The sequence below is a fragment of the Hydra vulgaris genome, chromosome 12 (assembly GCF_038396675.1).
Source record: "Hydra vulgaris chromosome 12, alternate assembly HydraT2T_AEP".
NCBI classification, from domain to species: Eukaryota; Metazoa; Cnidaria; class Hydrozoa; order Anthoathecata; family Hydridae; genus Hydra; species Hydra vulgaris.
Genome location: NC_088931.1, coordinates 38719101 through 38735416, shown reverse-complemented (window position 1 = coordinate 38735416; position 16316 = coordinate 38719101).

The window sequence follows — 16316 nt, the reverse complement described above, 5'->3', positions numbered from 1 at the left end:
ACCATGTTTTGATAAAAATTGAGATTTATTTAGTGGTAAGCCACCTTTTATTTCATATGTTGTTTTTATAATTTTATGTATGAAAGTTTAAACCTGCATAATATTTAAATTTATTTTAATTTACATATAATTATTACATATTTTTTTATTTAGGTTAAAATTGAAATATTTACTGTAATAGGCATCCTATATTTTTTTTAACTATTTCAAACTTAAGTAACATTTAAAATGAGACTATTCTCAGAGGCAGGTAACATTTTTGATGAAAAAAGAGCTAGTTTGTTGTCCAAAATCGCGATGTTATTTGATGGGCTGATAGTATCAGTCCATCAAATAACATCACGTAACAAATTATGTATCAGTGATACAAAATTTGTTACGTTATAAATAACATAGCATTAATAATATATTAGAAAAAAATACAAACAAAACGTTTTTATCTTTTATCAACAGTCTTGTTATTTACTGACTCAAAGTTATCTAAAACTATTTTAAACTATTTTCTAAAATTGTTTTCTAAAACTATTCATTTGCTCTAGTTCCTTGAACCGAAGGTATGTATGATGTATAGTAATATGGTTTTTACCCATTGAATTTGATTTTTATAGTAAGAAACTTTGTATGGATATTAGTGTAATGATTGTTACGCAAACAATTCCCTTTGAACATTAATTTCTAACAATCGAATAGCGATTGCGGAATAAGTAATTCCCTTTGGAGAATTACACGAAAAACAGTTGCTAGAAGATTTTTAACAATTATTTTCCGTGTATTTCTTCGGTATTCCGTACGAGGAAATATAGCATAAAAGCTGTAGCGCTAAACTCAATTGAGGTTGAAAAACAACGGCACAAGTAAACGATAATTCGTCTGACTTTTTTTACCGTGAACTTCGGGAAGTCCCAAAACTTGACTTCCCAAAGTCCACGGGAAAAAAAAAGTCAGACGAAACATCGTCTGCGGCACAAGAAGACTAAACACAGTTAATATAATATAATAATTAGTTGTAACAATTTAATATATATATAGAAAAAAATAAGAACACGCAACATTACAATTAGTAATTTATACATAATTTCACAAGTTTGTGATATAGTAATTATTATCATCTCAATTCTCACACGTTATATTTGATAATTTTTATTTATATCTTCTGCATTACATGTGTTATCCCGTTTCTGTTGCATTCTTCAATTTCAAAACATTATATTTATATAAATCAGAATTTTACTTATGTTTTTACTTTTTACGCAGGCTAGGAACAATGTCTTCTAAGTTTAACGACAACATCGATGGAGTGAACTTAATAGATATGGATGAATCTAATCAACAGCTAAGCCACCAACAACATAAGCAGACTGAAGACGAAATTTTGACAAATAGTAAGAAGATTTCCACAGACTTATCAGGTCGGAAAGAAAAAGCGCCAAAAGCTTCCAAAGTAGGTGAACGTTCTGATCGTAAAAGAAAAAATGCTTCTCCATAGTGGGATCATTATAAAAAAACAGATAATCCACATTTGACTATGTGTGTTTACTGTCATAGATTAATTGGTTGTAGCCCTAATAACGGGACCACATGTTTAGCTAATCATACTAAGAGGTGCAAGTTGTTACCTGCTAATTTAGATAAAAAGCAAAAAATTTGACTTTCAAATCCCAAAACATAAGCAATAAAGACGGTTCAACAGAGACTTTTTGTATCTTGAAACCGTGGATATTTAATCAAGAGGCTTCTAGATATGCACTTGCGAAGATGCTAATTTTGGATGAATTACCTTTTATGCTTGTGGAGCGAGACGATTTTTGTTTATTATGTAAGTTCATGCATCCTGAATTTTTAATACCTTCATGTTTTACTGCTGCAAGAGATTGTTATACTATTTTTATAGAGGAAGAGAAGAAGTTAATAAATTAATCTAAGACATTGTCTTCTAGAATCTGTTTAATAACCGTTTTGTTCGTTTTGTAGATGATAATTGAAATTTGCATAAAAGAGTGATTAATTTTTGTCCAATTGCTGGTCATTCTGGATAACTTATTGGTAGAGCATTTGAAAAGTGTCTAAATGAATGGGAAATTAAAAATACTATGACTGTGACAGTAGATAATGCAGGTTCTAATGGAGATGCTCTTAATGATCTAAAACTACGGTTTAATCACTGGCAGTGTAGCGTTTTAGTTGGGAAAGTTTTTGCACACGAGGTGTGCTGCGCACGTTTTAAACTTAGTTGTGAAAGATAGCCTAGCTGACCTTGATATTTCAATTAGAAAAGCTCGTACTTTTGTAAAGTATGTAAGGTCTTTTCCAGCTAGGATACAAAAATTCAAAGCTCGATGTCGATGAAGACAAGATAATAAAAGTCTTGTTTGTCTTGATGTTGAAGATGGAATTCGACTAGATGCTTGAGTCTGCTTTGAAATTTAAAAAGGCGTATGCTAATTTGATTTTAAAAGACTCTAGTTTATTAAAAGAAATGAACAAGGTTGGTGGACATATAACAACCGAGGAGTGAAAAAACATTTCTATTATTCTTAAAAATATTTTACGCTGCTACATTGAAGTTGTCAGCTTCACGTTATACAACATCTAATTACTATATTGATACTATATTTAGTGTTAGTTATGTGCTCTTTCAACATCTTCACCATGAAGATGAAATTCTTAGGCAAATGGCAGCACAAATGAAGTTCAAATATGATAAATATTGGGGTAACATTGATAAACTTAATTTATTTATGTTTATTTATGTTATCCTTGATCAGAGAAAAAAAAAAGATTTACGTTGATTGGAATGGTTTGGGATTGAAAGAGCTTGGTGTTTGTCTTTGAATATAACATCCACATTTTCTTCATTATTTGAGTTTTATGCTTCTTCAATGCCTGAACCAGAGAGTATAGCCACATTAGGTGGTTCAAGTTTGACCTCTACTACCAAATTTTACAATAAAGACATAGAAAATGAAAAAATGTTTGATTTTTCAGAGTATTTAGAAACACATCAAAAATAGAATTAGGAGCTGAAATAATTGAGAAAATGGTTGAGTGAGAAAAATATTTAGAAGATAAACGTGAATCTGATGAATCATGACCAAATGTTTTTGATTGGTGAAAAGATAACAAAAATAAATTTCCCACACTTGCTATGATAGCTAAAGATATTCTTCCTGTGTCTACTCTTGCTTCAGAGTTTGCCTTTAGTACAGGAGATCGTGTCCTTGACTCAATCCGTACTTCTTTGACTCCAAGAATGGTGGAAGCTTTAATCTGTGCACAAGATAGGCTAGTACGTCTAATTATTCTTTCATGATAGAGGAGAGTTTACTCGAACTTTAAAAGTTGGAATAAGGTTACTTCTCTCTTACTTGTTACAATAATATTAATATTCAATTACTAAATATTTTAACTCCTAATTTATAGGTCCGGAAAGTTTGACATTGGAACAACCGGTCATACTTATTGATGAGACAATTGATGATATTTTTTGATTCATGCTTTTACAAATTTTAATGAGGTGTTTTTGTTTTTTTTGCAAGAATAGTTAATTTTCTGGTAAGAAATAAATAAAATGCACACATGAGCTCTCTAAAACAAATGTTTTTTTGTACACTTAGGCGGTTAAATACTTAAATATTATTGTTGCAGTTTAATTGTAAGTTAAATTGCTAACTGTGTACTCTTGCATGCCTAATAAACGGGAGGGGACGTTTATTGACTTTCATAAAATTTTCCCTCCCAACCCAAGCTTATTAACCCCCTCTCCTCCGCCTAATTATTTTTAATTGTTTCTGACTTTTTTTGAGATATATTTTTTGTTATCAACGAATAATTTTATCAAAACTAAAAAATAAAATGTAAACTGGCCTTAAAATTGAAAAATATAAATACCAGTTACTAATAAAAAAATAAAATCATTCAGTGTAATCAAAATTTAAAAATTGCCGACCTAAAAAAAAACCTTGTTATCTCCATTTGTCAAAAATGTGCTTTTGATTTATTTCTCACCATAGTATAACTTTTTAAATATTAAATCCTATTGAAATTGTAGTATAACAGCTGCTTTAAAAAATGAGCGTCTGACCGCCAGCCAAGCTAGAATTGTTTTATGTGTGTTCTGTATAAAATATAAATTTACGAGATTGTGATTACACAGGCCAACAAAATTTTACTTTTTTTTTTTTGCATACAGTATGATTTTCTCATAGTATTCTTCATTCTGATTTCAAATATGAGATTCTTTTTCTTTTATCACGTCAAGTTTTAAAGATAATAGGGTTCAAATCCTTAATATTTTGGGTAAGTTCCTAATATTATAAAAAAAAATTTCTTCAGAAGTATATCAACCTGGGTCTCAAAAAAACCGTTTTTACAAAGATTTTGAAAATCATAAACATTTTATTTAAAATTTAATGGCAAAAAAATATAGTGAAAAAATGCAAATGAGTATTAAAATAATTAAAAAAAAAATGTTTTTCACCAATATAATGAAAAATGTTCATTTTTATTACAAACAAACATTATTTTTGAAATCTCTGTAAATAATCTTTTGAGATCCAGGTTGATATACTTTTGAAGACTTTTTTTTGAAGAAGTTCTTTTTTGACAATATTAAGAATAATATCTTTAAAACTTAACGTGATAGAAGAAAAAGAATTGCATATTTAAAATCAGTAAGAGGAATACTATAAAAACATACTGTTTGCAAAAAAAGTAGAAAAATAAAATTTCGTTGGCCTGTGTTAAAGGCCGTCTATAAATTGAAATATAATTTAAGAAAAAATTTCCACCCACCCTTTTGCCAAGACACACACCCCTCCTCGTTTCATAGATCTAGACTAAAATCCCCACCACTCCTTTTATTCTCACATCCCCTTGTATTAGACACGCAAAAGTATGTAAAAAAACTAGTCAATAAATGTTTTCAAAAGCAGAAGACTATCCAATTTGTATAATCAGTTTTGGATTTAGATAAATCCGGTTTCCGATCCGATTGTAACGGATAAAACCGAAACCACAATCGGTTTAGTGTTTTAACTATCCAAAATCTGGTATCGGATTCAGATTTCAGCAAACCGAAACGAATTTGTTGTTTTAGGGACGAATACAAAGAAATGTCATTAGTGTTATTCCTTCAGGATAATTGTGTATCAATAACAACAGCTTTAACTTGTATTGCTAGATGGGTTGCACTCATTAGTATTTCATCAATATCATTAAATATTTCATCATTTATTGTAAGTATATGATTTAGTGCAACATTTTTCTCAATGCAATTTGTTGCAACATTTTTCTCAATGCAACTGAACGTTAATAAGTTAAAAGAGTAAAAAACAATAATAAAAATAATAAAAAAAGTTTAACTTTGGTATTGAAAATTTTTTAAATATTAGGTTGTTATTTATCATTGGAAAGAGCTTTGTTTTGTAACATAAACTACGCCAACATTAACAGTTATTATATATATGCTTGTAATTTGGTATCAAGTATAGTTTAAATAATGATCTACAAATTTTAATTTCATTTTCATCAACCGCCATTTTGACCATCAAAAAATGTGTTTTTTTCAGTAAAAGAGTTTTTTTTTTTGTTATAACAGTTGTTTTTATATGCATAAAGTTTAAAATAAAAATGGTGAAGATATAAAACACACTCTAGAAATAAAATTGTTTTATTACTATAAATATTTTATAGAATATCATTATTTAAATGAGTGAAGCTAGTATAAAAAATGAAAACGATATTTTAGTAAATTACAACATATATTAGTGACATACATAAGTTAAAAAGTGAGGAGCGTAGCCCCCTCCCCCTAATCAATAATTAAAAGACAACAACTTGGCATAGTGATCTACAGACTGTATAATGTGACAATCATTAGCTGCATTACCGTAGCAAGCCAAAACGACACCCGGTGTAAGACTGAAATTTGCACTACCTTTCCCCCCCCCCCCCCCATCCTCATCCTAAAAAGGTCAAACTAAATTTCATATTTATGAACCTTCAATAATAAAAATATTTCAATGTTTTTCAAATATCATTTTAAGTTTACTCTTCTGGCCTTCAGTGATGCGAAATCATTTATAACATCATCATAATTAAGTGAGGTTGTCAGCAATGATTCAACTGAGATGATAGACAAGTTTGATAATCTGTCGTGGCCCATTGAAGACCTTAAATGGTTTTTTATTATCTTCAACTTACTCAAACTTCTTTCACAAGATGCAACTGTCACTGGTAGTGTCAAAAATATCTTCAGACAGATTTCAATGTTTGGGTAAGCAGCTTTTAAAGAATATTTATGAATAAGCTGTAAAAGATCAAGTGGCAATTTTTAGATTATCCCTTAAAGATCCTACTTGAAATTTGAAAGTTCCACTTCTAAATATAATTCATTTCATTTACAGCTAAAAATTAATTACAGTAATATAAGAAAAACTAAAAAACCTAAAAAAATAACAAAAATATTGTTTAAATTTAATAATATTTTCAAAATTCCAAGTTAATTGATGCGATGCACATGCATTCATTCATACATAAATTGTATTTACTTTCTACAATACGTCTTTAAAATCACCTCCCCCATTTCTATTTGATGCAGAAGCTAAAAATGTTCATTGCTACGCAGAAGTAAAAACTATATGTATACAATAATTATTTATATGTAAGTATACAATAAAAGTTTATATATAATTTTGAAAATCATTTCGATGACTTTGTACGCAATTAAAATGCAAACAATAAAATTTAACATGTGACGGAATTAACTTGAATACTAAAATTTTTAAAGTTACGCTATTATTGAATAATAGTATAACTTTACAGTGACGCAACAATTTTTTATCATATTATATTTTAGGACTTATATGTGGACAAAGTAATTTTACCCTTGTGGAGAGCGAGCAATTGGTGGCAAGCTTTATTTTACTACTTTTAAGTAATTCGTTTTCGGTCACAATGTTTGATTTAATCTTTTACGTTATTTTTGGTTATAATATATTGAAAAGAATACTTTAACTTTAAACATAACATTTTTGTTACTATATATAACCAGGCAGCTAGGATATAATGGTTCTGCGCAGCCTCATTATGGACTACCGCGTTGGATCATATGTGGCTGCCAATTGGCAAACTGGCAAAGCACCGTTTTGCTCTAAAGGTTTTCCGAGGCCAGCTATGGCCAGCCAGTGAAAGAAAAACAGCTGCTAATTCGAACTGCACTAAAACTTTCAAAACAATAACTAATCATTAATCGATTACAAGAACTTCGGTGCCAAAATATAATACTATAAGTTATTCGCTGACATGCTCGTAGGTTTAAAATTATTTTTTACTATTAACATCACGAATTAAACTTATAAGAAATAACTGTTCTGAAAAAAATTTGTTTGGAATATATATTTCAAATTTTACATACGAATCAATTGACCAAGGAAGAATACTATGCCATAATACTGAATATTGTGTTGAATATTTTATATCAATAATGTATTGAATAGGTAGTTTTATTATATTACTAACAAAAACAATAAAACAACAACAACAACAACAAAAAAAACGTAACAACAACAACAGCAACAGTAACAGCAACAATAACAACACCAACAACAACAGCAAAAACAAACTCAGCAACAACAACAATAGCAACATCAACAACAATAGCAACAACAACATATCTTGGTATTAAAAGATAGGTGTAACATTGGGAAATAGGTTTAAATATATATATTTTTAGGTACCCCAAGAAATCCCTAAGGTCTTATCATAGAGCACCACGAAAGAGCATTTAATAGGAAATTCATGCCTCCTTCCCAACCGATGTTGCAAAACTTGCTCAGAAGTGAGGTTACCTCAGAAAGTTTACCTCAGAAACGTAAGATCCGTGAACCACAGATCTTACGTTTCTGAGGCAAGTGCGCTACCACTGCGTCATAGCTGCACAAAATTCTTAGTTAGCGCCACGGCTGCAATATTATTAGCGCCACGGATGCTCAAATATATTAGCTTTTCACCACTGGGCGTTTCTTGGGGATAGAGGAGGTGCCGAACCACTACCTCTACCGTAAAAAAATGTATACTACTTTCAGAAAACTTGTTGTTTTTTCATACAAAAAATTACTAAAACTTATTTTAGACCACAAATAAATATGATAACTGTATCTTAGAGTTGCAGGTGGATGTGGTTTAACACACCCAATTTTCAAAAATGTTTCACTCATTAATAAATTTATCTATATTAAATAAGTTAAACTAGAATTTACAATTCATACAATAAAACTTTTTTTAAACAAGATTTTACATGAGTGCATGTGTTAGTGCATTATACATCAACATAGGAAAAGGAGCGTCCGCTAGGCCTGCGAGAAGGAGAAGCAAAAGGAACATACGTGCCCCGAGCGCCAAGATAATAGGGGCGCTAGGAGTCAAAATTCGAAAATAAAAACATAATAAAATCGTTTTTATTGATGAAATATAAAATATAATTGTGATAAGCGTGATGTGCAAAGCAATAAGCATTGCTTTTTTTATATTACCAAAGAATTATAACTTGAAATAATTTATCTCTTTTCTTTAGTTGGTGGGGGCCAAACAAAAAAAACATATTTTGACTTGCTTTTTTATATTGACGACATTAAAGTAGGCTCTAGAGCTTATTCAAACAAAACATTTTATTGTTAATGGTAAACTTTGTCACGTGATTACAGAAAAAATAGTATCTCATAAATACTTTTATGATTATTCTGAAAGAAAATTGAATCATGGTTTTATGAAATAGTAAAAAAAAAAAGGATTTTTAATTTTATTTGCTAATTTGGAATTTTTTTTTATGATTGATATATCAGTGTTTCATGTTCCTATAGGAATATGAAACACTGTGCATAATCTAGTATCAAAGTCTTAACATGGCATTGTACATCACAAAGGCTACTTACAAACCTTATTAAATCCTCTAACATTTTAAAGGAAGCAAGTTATCGTGGATATCTGGTTAATATAACTTTTACTAGCTTTGTCGACAGTGTCACACAACGGCTTCTTCATAAGATTTATGCTTATGGCACTTGAGGTCACCTATTAAACTAAATTACTGGTTGACTAGCTAATAGAAAACTATGAGACAACAGTAATTAGAGAACAAACGCCCTGGTAGAAAAAAGTGACAAGATGCGTCCTTAAGAATCACTGCTATTTGTGTTTTTCATCAATGACTTACCAGATTGCATTTACAAACAAACCAAAAAATATGCCGATGATAAGAAGATCACATGAGTTATGATGTCAATCAATTTTCCTCTGATTATGAAAAACTGCAAGTGGACGACAACAGCGCTGAAATTGGTTGCACAACTGCTTTATGAATTTTAATCTGTACATGTGCAAAGTAATGCAAATTGTTTGTCGCAAAAGCTGGTAAGTAATGCAATAGCTGACATTAATGGTAATTGATGCAATATAGTTCTAACATGCATTGAGCTAGACCTTGGAGTACAAATATTCAAAAATCTCAAAGTATAAGTAGAAGCAGCAACTTGGATTGGCTGCTTGGTTGCTTGGCAATCAAATGCTTGGTTGTCTAAAGTTATTTCAGTTTCGGAACTCTCTAGCTATGGAAAAACTGTACCAATTGTACATTAGGTATCGCATCTAGAACTTCAAGCTTGATCATCCCTTCTCAAAAATTTCTCTACTCAAACATGTCCAACAACGCGCAATGTCGTTAATTAAACATTTTAGTTACAATCAAAAACTAAAAACACTCGGCTTAAATACACTCGAAAAACGCTGTGAGCTCATACTGCAACGCAAAATTACTTATCATTTACAATAGAATGATTTTTATATTTCACATATACAGATTATAACAAACTCATAACATAGTTCAAGAAAAAATGGTCTGTTTAAAACTCCAGTTGATCAAAGGTTATCTAGAACGTCAGCACTTTTTTACAAACCGCGTTGCAAACCGGTGGAATAGTTTAGCGCATTATATAGTTAATGTAACTACAGTAAACTCTTTTAAAAAGCATGTTTATAATGCTATTTTTGGCTGCAGTAATGTCAATCATCAGCATATGGAAGCCTGGTGTTGCTTTTTTTTATCAATATTAAACTTTTTATGTATAAGTTATAATATACTCAAATAACCCAAATATACTCAAAAGGTCCATAGCCTATAGCCTGATTTTTATATGCAACAGATGTTGTTTTGTTTTTTATATTTTAATACATTATAAAAGTTTTTCCTAACATTTTCTCAATATTTTTTAGATAAAAATTATATTTTTACAATAATCTAATCGTGGTAATATTTAAAGGAAAGATCACTTTTAACCATTACATTGACAAACCCTAGCACCGTAAACTTGATGCCATTCTATTTTAAACAATACGTCTACTCATTCTAATATTTAAGGCTATTTCTTCATATTATATTTACTAACCTGTCATTAATAACATTTATCAAATTTGCAGGCATATTCTATTAGATAGAGTTTTATAGTCAATTTTACTCGTATCAGATGCAAATTTTGATAATAACCATTGTGCATCTATTGCAAATAATAATAAATGCTATTAAATATTAAGCTACAAAATATTAAAAATGCAAATTAGTATGATGTATATCATATAAGAATTTTTGTCCTCTAACTTGAAACGTAACATTTTCTCACAACATTCTAAAACTTTGATGAATAAAATAAAAGTTCATCTAATTTGCAATTATGGTTGTTGTTGTTGTCTACAAACAAGCATTTTCAGTTTACCAAAACAATTTTCATATTTTAATAAGAAACACCTATTAAGTTGTCCAGTCAACTGCATTATCTGCTAGATATATGTACTAATTGATTCTTACCCGAAACTGGGCGGTAGCGAAACTTGATCCACACCTACGCAACTCTGTTACATGAGGACTTTACATTTAGTTGATAGTGGTGCAGTTGTAGAGCGCTCGCCTCATAAGCTCATCTTGTTTCTCCGCGCAGCGGTCTTGTTAGTCAAGATTTGTGTTTCGAAGTTATAGAGTTAAGATAGGGTTATAACCACAACTTAAGCAGCCTTCTCAACTGTAGCGACCTTCACGGCCTTGGAAAAGTGAATTAAAATTTATAGATAAAATATCAAACAACTTATGGTCGCGTTTTTTAAACTCTAATTTTTTTAGGTGGTACATACTTGAAAAAATTCAAATTTTAAATTATGAAATTTTTTTATCAATTTGACAATGCTGATTCAGCAGAAAAATTGATAAAATTTAAAAAAAAAACAACAACTAAATTAATTTAACTTGACATTAAAAAGTGTGAAAAAAAAATTCTAGTTTCCAGGCAATGATCAATGATCAGGATGGTTCCTGATCTGATGGTTCCTGATTTTTGCTCGTGGAAAAACAATATCTGGAAACAATCGTCATTTTGGTAAAGTTATAAACTTTTAAAATATTAAAATTGTACTGTTATAGCTAATCTTTCATATTTTATATTATTTTTTTATTTTTTTTAATTGTTAAAAATAGCCTTTACATTTTTGCATTTATATTATCTTTGATCCGAAATAACTTTTAATCTGTCTTGTCAAATTTATTAAATTTTCCGTGAGTTTATTTTTTACATAGTAGTCTATGTTCTGAATTTAAAAAAGTTAAAAAATATTTTTTCTTTTTTCTTTAGACTTTTTTTTATTAGTCTTATTGAGGGAAAAGTTATCCAAATTTTTGTAATTACCCAAATATAGTCTTACTTTTAAGTTATTAATTTATTTTTAGCTCAGTTATTAATTAATTTGCAAAGTTTGATGTAAATAATATTTCGCGATCAATAGATATTTTGGAACAAAAAACCTGCCTTTTTTTGAGCATAATTATTTTTTAGTAAATTTTTTTTTGTTTATTTGTTTAGTAAATATGCTTTTCTCATTATAAATCTAAAAGAAATTATTCTGAACAAATATTTAATGAAATAATTTTTTTAGGTATGTCCCAACATGAGTGGTGGAGAGTTATTATGTAGTTTTTAAGCATTTAATAGTTTACTGTTAACATCATAAATCTGCTCGTTCTGCACACTGATTTGTTCTGGAAATTTTCAGCCTCGATGGTTCCTGATCCAAAAACTTTTTCACTGAGCTTAACATTTATTTGTGACCGTGCAAGCTGTTACATAGCTTCTAATAATCATCTGCATTGTACATTTGGTAAGTAAACCGATGGTCTCCCCATCTGTAAGAAATGAACCTACGTCGAGTAGTGAATCTCTTCCCTCTGGTAGAAGAATAAATGCCAAAAGAGTTAGTATTGCGCAGAACTCCAGCTAACATAATTTAATTTAGGTATTTCCTAAAACTTCACTTTAGAAAATACTCTAGATTATTCAAAAAAGTGGAACAAACGCGTTAAATAAAATAGAAGTTTTATATCATTACGCAATCCTGCTGTTTCAGTAATCGTTTCTTTATCATTCTGGAAATTCTTCCTGAACTGTTCATAGTTCTTCAGAAGCTACGAGATAAACGGATTTGTTTTGATGGTTGGTAACTTTGAAGATGTTACTAACTTTGTTACATATTTTGTTTTTCTGTAGTTCTTGCTGGTACTTGTGGACTGTTCTTCTAAATCTTTAGACTCTTGATATTCTGTCTCAGTCGTCGTTGTTGCTGTTGCCGTTTCTGTTGTTGAAGTAGGCTTTAAGAACATTCCTTTGCTTTTAATCTGAAGATGATACAATTATTTGTCTTCACTGTAAAGCCTTTCACTTTTTTTTTTTGTGCCATTTTATCTTTTAAAATGACATCATAAAAAAAAAAAAGATTTTAAATATGTAAAACTTCGTTCAATGGATCTTCTTTGTTTTACACATTTATCGTAAGTTGTCAGCACTTAATCCAGTTTTGCCTTTACGACTTAAATTAATAAAAGTGGAAAATTTAAGTTCTTTTAGCATAAATTTATTACTTCTATCATAACTTGCTTTATACGTTTTTGTCTTCCTTTGATGGATTCACCCAGGATCAGTAGCGACCAACAGTTTACATTTTGAGCAGTAAGATGAGTTAAAATCTAGTTATGACCTAGTTATGAGCCGCGTATATATTTTTTTTCTTTTCATAAAAAAGTAAACCACCGTACTATGCCTCAGAATAATCAAAAAACGGCAAAATCTAAACAAATTCTTAATTTGTAATGTATTTAAAAAACATTGTAAATAAACATGTTACATGTTGAAATAATAAATTTTTGGGTAACATAATTTAAATTGATAAAAAAATAATAAAAAAAATTTTTTATGCCCAGGTTTAACGCGTGCAAAGCGCCCATACACGTTTATGCACGTGTTTCGATTACACACATAAAAAATAACTTAGGTTAAACATTCTAGAGCGGAATTTTAGTGGACCTATATAAGAATTTTGAGCGGTCCACTGCAGTTTTGCTAATCGGTTACTTAGTGGACCATCAGTGGCGAGCCGATGACTAGTCACTGACCACATATTAGAAAGTTATCGGATAACCACTTATAACGGATGCCTCTAATGGTCCACTAAGTAACCGATGAGTAAAACTCCATTAAACTTCTCAAAATTACCTATATAGGTTCACTGCAAATACTTTAAAACAATGTTTGATGGGTTAACATCATTTTGAAATCTAAACAAAAATGTCGCGAAATTCATAGTATTTTACCTTTCCTATCATTTAGCACACTGAAAACATTACTTAACCCTAATTTCAATAAAATTACTTAATACCCTACTTTTACTAAAATATACGTTTAAGAGTAAAAAAATAAATTATAACTTAAACTTGAGAGTTTTTGCCACTTTATCGCTTCTGCGGCAATGAGCACCATTATTTGTTTTTGCTGATTTTTTTCTATAAAAGCTCTTAGCCGGCGCAACTCTGTAAAATGTTATGCATGGTTTCTGTTGCGTGTTTAAAACCCCCTAAAACAAAAAGAATAACAATTGTCAGAAATATGGTTTTAATTCCGTGAAATTGACTATTACTATTTACCAAAATTTCAACTAGCATACTAAGTTTTTATTAATGGTTTTACCGTTACGGGAACATAATATAATCCCGGCCGAATAACGAAATGCATGGTTTCTTTTTTGTGTTTAAAACTCACTAAAAACAAAAAAAATAAGACGAGTCAAGAATAGAGTTTCCACTCCGTTAAATTGAGTATTACTATTTACCAAAACACCAGTTAAGACATAATTGGTTTTGCTGTTACGGAAACGTGTGTTTGGTTTACGCCTGGATTGTGACAAACATGTGTTAAAACAGATTTTAATTATGAAAGTGCAACTAGGTGTGCCGTCTGGGATATTGTATAATATCCCAGCCGGCACATCTAGTTTCACTTTAGAGTTTGAATACATATACTTTTTCATTCCATAATTTTTATCAAACATTTGGTGCCTATCTTCAAAATTTTTATGCATTGTGTTAGTTTTGGCATTGCATACGGAGGCAAAAGACATGATGATAAACTAAAAAACGTATTTATCTCCACATTTTACCGACTACCTGAAAATCGTTTAATTAAATTTTCCAACTAATTAAAACTTATTTTTATATTATATATATATATATATATATATATATATATATATATATATATATATATATATATATATATATATATATATATATATATACTTTGATATTAATAAACCAACCCGAGTAATTCCAACTTCAGTCAGTGTAATAGATAATATACTAAGCACTGGCACTGGTAAGAAATTGGGGAGTTTAATTAGGTAAATGCGATGCTGTCATTTTTATAGAGAAAATTGCTGGTCAATTTATTGTGAGTTGATTTTTATCAAAAAAATAAGTGCAATTAGATGCGATTTTTTTTTGCTTTTTATCGCATAATCGAAAAATATCGCTTTTTTACTAACCACTAATACGGTAACACTAGTGCTTGCAGTATACTTATTCAATCTCTGGTATTTCTTTAAATACAAAAAAAAATGAAGACAAATATATACGATCATTAGTTAATAGATTAGATGATAAGTTTGCTATTCAACAGTTTAAAGACCCACTGTCCACAGAAAAAAGGGATAATGAATATCAAAGTTGCAAACTTGAACAAACTAATTTTCTTTAAAAGGTGGGTTGAACGACTTCTTAATACCCTTATTTTCCATTCATATTCTTAGCAATGTTAGTCTTGATATACGCAACAAAACGGAAAACCTAATTACAAAAGAGTTGTAGGGACAGTGTCAGCAGACAGTATCAGCAGACAGTGTCAGCGGACAGTGTAAGCGGACAGTGTCAGCGGACAGCGGACTATCTTGAAAAATCACTTAAAAAGTCACAGAATTTGTTTAGATAAGGCAACAAAATCAATCATATTAACAGTGAGAAGAGAAAAAAAACTGTTTAAAACTTCTTTGCGCAAAAGAAGCTTTAAAAACATTGTCTCTGTTTTTGCTACAGATGGCATTTAAATTCGAGCTATAACCGGAAATAAATGCATTCGCGAGCCAATGGCTCGAGATGGATTTAAATTCCACACTAACAAAAGTGATGTAATGAAATTTTTGCACAAAGATTTTGAAGAAAAGCAAAAAAAAAAAATGATTGACACCATAAAAATAAAAGTAGCCAATAAAGTGAAGTTTAGCATGACTGTCGATGAGGTTACTACATTAAGAGGACGAAGATATTTTGAAGTTAATATGATAAAACTGATAATATCACGTATAAAACAGGATTAATTTAAATTTTGGGTTCATGCAGTGCGCTTGATATGATTGAAATAATGAAACAATATCTAAATGTGCTTGGAATATCTTTGGAAAAAGATTTGGTCGCATCTACTCAGGATGGAGCATTTGTAAATAAGAAGTCTATTCGAAATTTAGATGTTATTGGTCAATTTTGTCTTAATCATGGTATACATCTTGGAGTATGTGACACCCTTTTATACGAAAAAACATGATATTGAAGATTTAAGGGCCCACTGTAATGACGATAACAATCAAAATGATTCTTTTGACGAAGGCACCAATTTTGAATTTATGAATGACGATTGTTAAGATTATATTGACGACAATAATTTACTTTAGAACTCGCGAAAACAGATAAAATACATCAAACTGTCAAGTGTTCAAAATTCAGTTTTTCAACCAAAAGTCAAGGCTCTACTCGTAAAAGAAATTAAACTTTATTCTAATGTAAAAAGTCGCTAGAACACAGTGAAAAATGCAAATTGATAAAGACAGAGACAGTAACTCAAGAAACATTATTAGAATTTAAGGCAGATTTAGTTGGTGGCATAAAATTTCTGAAAATTAATAAA